This window comes from Hemitrygon akajei, chromosome 2 (assembly GCF_048418815.1).
Source record: "Hemitrygon akajei chromosome 2, sHemAka1.3, whole genome shotgun sequence".
NCBI lineage: Eukaryota > Metazoa > Chordata > Chondrichthyes > Myliobatiformes > Dasyatidae > Hemitrygon > Hemitrygon akajei.
In genome coordinates this window covers 192636838-192644220 of record NC_133125.1, presented here as the reverse complement: position 1 = coordinate 192644220, position 7383 = coordinate 192636838, and positions in this window count along the sequence as shown.

Genomic DNA, 7383 nt, shown 5'->3' with positions numbered 1-7383 from the left:
GGGGTCCTATATAGCTGTAACATTACCTCATGAACTCAATCCCACAATTGATGAATGCCAACACACCATACACCTTCTTAAGAACACTGTCAATCTGCACAACAGCTTTAAGTATTCTATTGACATGGGCCCCAAGATCTCTCAGAGTGCCTAGAGTCTTACCATTTATATTATATTCCGTCTTAAAATTGGACCTACCAAAATGAACCACTTTACAATTATCTGAGTTGAAGTCCATCTGTCACCTCTCAGCCCAGTTCTGCATCCTATTGATATCCTGCTGTAACCTCTGACAACCCTCCACAACACCCACAACCATTGTGTCAAAATTTAAAATGAACTAGTCAAACTTACAATAAGATGACACTGGAAATTGGAAAGCAGAAAACTCTCAAGGAAATACAAGTTTTCAAAGAATAACCATCTCTTTCACAATCTCACAATGAGTGATTGTAATCCTCTCGTTCAGGAATTTCAGTAATTTATCTAATTTGTTCTTGATTCAGTTTATCTGCCACCCCCAATGAAGAAACGACATTATGTTAATCAGCCAGAACTGTTTTCCGAGAGGAAGAGTAACTGGAGCAGAGAGGAAGAACAGATTCTGATGTTAGTTACCTTCAGCAGCGACGACAGGAGCACAATCCAGAATTCAGAGGGAAAGGGACAGGAGAGAGATGGGTTGGTACTGATTTCACTCTGATTGGGTGTAGAAGTTGGGTGAGTAAATTGTACGTTTAGTAGTGCTCATTATCCAATCACTTCATCTGTTAACAGAATACTGAGAATATAGAATATTGCACTTGTTTATTTTGCTATAAACGTGGACAATAAATTTACTTTGAACTCTGCTTCAGGTGAGAGTCCGTTGCGACATTTTGTTCCTCTGCGGTACCGGTTTACAATGGCAGATGGAGATCCTGCGCCGAGAAACTCAACAGATCTTCAGGCTGCTCACCATCCCCCAGCCTCAGATAGAAAGCGGCGCTGCCATGAACTGAACTTCCCGACATCCATCAACCGGAATGGCAAAGTCCTGAATTCAGGACATTAACAATGATATGCTACTGTTTAACAAAGTAGCAGCTCATCAGATAGGACGAAATGTAGATGTTGGAAAATTCAACAAATTCCCTTGTTTCCACACCCACCTTAAACTTAAACACAGACATGTAATCAAACCTCACCAATCTCCCATGGCTCCACACACTGGCATTTATCCTTAAGGGGACCTTTTTATTTCCCTAGCTATACTTTTGCTGTTAATGTAATTGTAAAATCCTTAATCACTCACTGCGAGACTGCTGGAGAAGGTACAGTTCCCTGTGCGGCCAGCAGGTGGGGGTATTGCTCCAGTTATTCGCTCTCACACTCTGCTTTCACCCAGTCGCAACAGATGCCAAGTGCACACCCACTGCTCCCGACTGTCCAGCAGGAGTTACTCTGGTCCACACTCTCTGTCTCATTATCAGGAAGGGAGCGTCACAGACTGAGGGGATCACAAGGTACAGAAGTCTGGGAACACGGTACTTCAGCAGCTGTCAAGGAAACATTCAACAACTGACACAGACATGATAGACAGTCAGAGTCTCTTTATCCTCAGCGTGGGAATGTCAAATACTACAGGCAGTAAATATAAGGCGAGAGGAGAAGGTTTAAAGGAAATTGCCAATTTCCTGCACCATCATCGCTGTGCCCCTAAAATCCAGAAATCTTTTGAAGAGAATTCCAAAGATTCACCACACACTGGGAGAGGAAACTTTTCTTCACTCAGCCCTGCTGAGGAGACCTCTGATTGTGAGTCTGTGACCCCTGGTTCCACACCCCATCATTCCTGCCTCTACCCTGTCAATACCCAGCGAGACTGTGTCTGTGCCAGTGAGAACACCTCTTATTCTGCTAATTATGAGACAGTCTCAGTCAGTGTAATCTCCCCGAGGACACAACGTGAAGGGTAAAGCTTTAAAGTAAGAGGGTCAAAGTTGAACCGGATGTTCAAGGCATGTTTTTCGACACAATGTGTGGTGTTTTCCTGGAATGTGCGGCTGGGATAAGGAGTGGAGGAAGCAGATATGATTGTGATTTTGTAACAGGAAATTAACAGGAAATGAACAGACAGGGAATGGAGGATATGGAGTATTTACAGGCAAAGGTGATCACATTATGGTCAGCAAAGACATTGTGGGGCCTGTACCTGTGCTGTGTTGTCCTGCGTACAGTATTCAAAAATTCACAGCTAGAGGCCTAGCAATTTCTTCCCTGGATTCCAACCATGTCAGACCCCGGGATTTATTCAGCTTTCTGTGTTTAAGCTGGCCAGCCTCCTTTGTAATGTCGGCATGTTTCAGGACATTCGTATTCTCCTCCCGGAATTCCCCAGCTTCCATCACCTTCTCCACAGTAAATACAGATGAGAAGCATTTATTTCAGACCTCACCCATCTGCTGTGTCTCCACACACAGATGACCACACTGATCGTCCAAGGGACATATTCCCTCACCAGTTACCCTTTTGTTATCCACAGACTCATAGAATCTTGTTGGAATTGAAAGCTATTTCGTGTCCCCTTTTTGCCCTTCAGATCTTCCCTCTTCAGTGTTCTACATCCCTTCTACCCGATTAACCTGGTCCCAGATACTTTCCCCTGACACACGACTCCATCCTGACCAGAGCCTCAGTGACCCTCGTCAGCCAGGGTTCCCTCATCCCGCCAGTCTCACCATTCACTCTGACAAGGACAGGCTGATCCTGAACCCTTCCTACTCAGTTTTAAAGCCACTCACTTGCCAGATGTCTGTTCACTTGGGAACATCCTCTGGTTCTACACCTCTATTAATTCCCCAACCCCTTCTATCTTCCCTCAGTTCAGTCTGTTCACTGCTCTGAACATCAGAAATAGCAGCAAGAGGAGGCTGTTCAGCCCCTCACACCTGCTCTCCCATTGAATATGATCAAAACCACCTCACTGTGCTACAGATGCAAAGGACGTGACAGAAGTGGGGGTGAGAGAGGAGGGGGAGTTGTGATGTTGATTAGGGAGAACATCACCACAGCACTTAGAGAGATCCTTGTGGGGAACGGCCAGTGAGAGTTTATTGGTAGGAGTTAGAAATATGGAGATGGTCACTTTGCTGGGATTATACTATAGGATCCCAAATGTCAGTGAGAATCAGAAGAGCCCATGTGTAGGGAGAATGCAGATAACTGTTGGAATATCAGGGTTGTAATAGTCAGAGACTTCAGCTTCCCTAACATTGACTGGGACAGACATGGTGCCGAGGGATTTGACAGGGAAGGATTTGTGAAGAGTGATCTGGAATGGTCTCACAAGTAAAGATGCCCGACTAGAGAATGGGTTCACATTTCACCCCCTCTCAGGAAATGAGTCTGGGCAAGTGGCTGACTTGTCAGTGGGGGGGGGGGGCACTTTGGGACCGGTGACCATCATTCTGTTACATATAGTCATGGAAATACTTGTGGACTTGTCCTAAATTGGAGCAAGGCTGATGTTGATGGATCAGACAGAAATGTGATGATTGATTGGTGGAGGCTGTTCACAGGTCAAGGCACATCTGGCAATTGGGAGGAGTTCAGGGTCAGCATATTACTGTTAGAGTGAAGGGCATGGATTTACCTGAGAGCTTGGTGGCCTGGTCAGTAAGTTTATGGATGCGGTGAGAGTGGAAAGTATTTAAGAAGAGCTGAAGGGAAACATTTTCCACAGAGAAGATGGAAAAAGCGGCAAGTGGAGGCGGTAGAGACAGGTACCACTACAATGTTTAAAAGACATTTAGACAAGAACATGGGGAGGAAAAGTTTAGACAGAGACAGGCAAATGGTCACCGTGGTTGCTCTGGACAAGTAAGGTCAAAGGATAGATTCCATTGTGTATTAATTTGGAACAAAATCCATGTCACTCGGATGGGAAACCAGGACATCAGTCACCTCATTAAGGATTGCGTGGTCCACCCAGAGTGAGGTTTCGTGTTCTGTGTGCACGGCTTGTTCCGGAGCTCAAACTATTGCGGCAGCATCCATTTGAAATAGTGGTGAGGTGGTGTGTTTTATATAAACAGTCTGAGTTCCTCATTTAATTAACTTCAGTGAAGATTAAAACTTGATCAAGGAAATCAGGTTGCAACCAGACTGTTAACTTTAATGTCAGTGGGTTTATCCAAAAGGGATCCATACATGAGAACAGACTTTAAGCTTAGTGCAAGTGGATTCAATTAGAAGTCTTGCTGAAATCATATTCATCTAATTATCAAATAATCAATTACATAATCCGATTTCTTTTCTGTTCTGATATATAGAGGACTAATGATTTAGATGGTAATGTGGGTGAGCTGATCAGTAAACCGGCAGATGACACCAGCATTGGAGGTGTGGTGGACAGGGAAGATGGTAACTACAGAATGTAGATCTACCTATAGGTCAACTGGGAAAGCGGACAAGGAACGGCAGAAGGAATTCAACTCAGACAAGTGTGGGAAGTTAATCCAGTGAATGACAGGACCCTGGGGAGTGTTGAAGAACAGAGATACTGATGGAATCAAGTACAGGGTTGCCAGAGTGAAGATGTAGGTCGGCAAAGTGGTGAAGAAAGCACCTGATACCCTTGTCTTCACCAGTCAGGGTATTAAGTGCAAGAGTTGTCAAGACATGGTACAATTGTACAAGAGATTGGTGAAAACACACTCGGAGTGTGTTTGGCGGCAGCAAGGATGAAATTAAACTGGAAATGGTGCAGAGACATTTCAGTCTGATGTTATCAGAACTACTCCATGAGTGATGAGGAGAGTCTGGATGAGCCTGGACCGTTTTCCCTGGAGCGAAGGAGGCTGAGGGCTGAGCTTATGGGGGTTTATAAAATCACAAATGCACAGATAAGGTGGATGGTTAAAGTCCTTTTCTAAGTGTCACTGAGTCTAAACACGGAAGACAGAGGTTTATGTGAGGGGAACGTGTGGTCAGTTTGTGGAACGAGCTGCCAGAGGAAATGGTGGAGGTGGGTCTCATTAAAACATTTCAAAGACAACCAATTACAACATCAATAAGTTAGGTAAGGTTTAGAGGGATGAAGGCAAATGTCGGCAAATGGGACACGTTCACGATAACAGCTTGGATTGGGGAGACATATTGGGCTGAAGAGCCTCTGTTGGTGCTGTCTGTCTCTGTGCACCTAATTAGGACCTGACAGCACAAGTGCACCACGAGGCTGTGTGCTTAACCCCGACTCCCCGCTCTATCATTTCACACTTCTGACCGTCAGGCTAAGTACAGCTCCAATGCCATGTTTGTCGAGAACATCATTGGCCGAATTAAAGGTGGTGATAAATCAGTATATAGGACGGAGATTGAAAAACTGACCAAGTTACGTCACAATAACAATCTCTCGCTCAACGTCAACAAGAGCTGATTATTGACTTCAGGAGGAGGAAACAGGAGGTGCGTGAGCCCGTCCTCATTGGGGGAACCAAGGCTGGAGAGGGTCAGCAACCTCAAATTTCTCCGTGCTTTCATCTGAGAGGATCTGTCCTGGGCCCCACACGTAAAAGCAATTATGAAGAAGCACGGCAGCGTCTCTACTTCCTTCGAAGTTTGCAAAGATTTGGTATTTCATCTAAAACCTTGACAGACTGCTAAGATGTGAGGTGGAGAGTTTATCAAGTCTTTCGTATTTGCTCAGTTTGCTGTCCTCTGCATATTGTTGTTTTTTTTTGTCTGTGCTGTTGGATGTGGTCTTTCATTTATTCTGATGTAGTTCTTGGATTTACTGAGTATGCCCACAAGAAAATCAAATCTCATGGACACCCCACCCTGGTTTTCTGCCTGCCCTGCACCTTTTCATTGCCAACTGATGATGGGACATTAACCTGTAGAGTTTAACACTCCTCTCTCCTGTTCCAACCTCACTCCTGCTGGATGCTCGGCTCTCTACTCCCTGCACTAGTCCTAACCTCACCATCAAACCTGCAGATAAGGGAGGTGCCATAGTAGTCTGGCATACTGACTTCTACCTTGCTGAGGCCCAGCGCCAACTCTCAGAATCCTCCTCTTACTTACCCCTAGAACAGGACCGCACTAAGGAGCACCAGGACATTGTTTCCCACACCATCACCAACCTTATTGCCTCTGGGGATCTCCCATCCACTGCCTCCACCCCTATAGTTCCCACAACCCACACCTCCCATTTATACCTCCTGCCCAAAATCCACAAACCCGCTTGTCCAGGTAGACCCGTTGTTTCAGCTTTTTCCTGCCCCACTGAACTCATATTGGCTTACCTTGACTGTTTTATCCCGCCTAGTTCAATCCCTTCCTACCTACATCCATGACACAAGTCAAGTCAAGTCACTTTTTATTGTCATTTCGACCATAACTGCTGGTACAGTACACAGTAAAAATGAGACAATGTTTTTCAGGACCAAGGTGCTATATGAACAATAGAAAAGCTACACTGAAATACGTAACGTACTAGGGGACTGTCCTGTCTCCCTTTCTCTTCACCATTTACACCTCGGACTTCAACTACAGCACAGAGTCTGGCCATCTTCAGAAGTTTTCTGATGACTCTGCCATAGTTGGATGCATCAGCAAGGGAGATGAGGCTGAATACAGGGCTACGGTGGGAAACTTTGTCACATGGTGCGAGCAGAGTCACCTGCAGCTTAATGTGAAAAAGACTAAGGAGCTGGTGGTGGACCTGAGGAGGGTTAAGGCACCGGTGACCCCTGTTTCCATCCAAAGGGTCAGTGTGGACATGGTGGAGGATTACAAATACCTGGGGATATGAATGGACAATAAACTGGACTGGTCAAAGAACACTGAGGCTGTCTACAAGAAGGGTCAGAGCCGCCTCTATTTCCTGAGGAGACTGAGGTCCTTTAACATCTGCCAGACGGTGCTGAGGATGTTCTATGAGACTGTGGTGGCCAGTGCTATCATGTTTGCTGTTGTGTGAGGGTAGCAGACACCAACAGAATCAACAAACTCATTCGTAAAGCCAGTGATGTTGTGGGGGTGGAACTGGACTCTCTGACGGTGGTGTCTGAAAAGAGGATGCTGTCCAAGTTGCATGCCATCTTGGACAATGACTCCCATCCACTCCATAATGTACTGGTTAGGCACAGGAGTACATTCAGCCAGAGACTCATTCCACCGAGATGTAACACTGAGCGTCAGAGGAAGTCATTCCTACCTGTGGCCATCAAACGTTACAACTCCTCCCTCAGAGTGTCAGACACCCTGAGCCAATAGGCTGGTCCTGAACTTTACTTCCAGTTGGCATGATTAACTTATTATTATTTAATTATTTATGGTTTTATATTGCTATATTTCTTCACTATTCTTGGTTGGTACGGCTGTAACGAAACCCAGTTT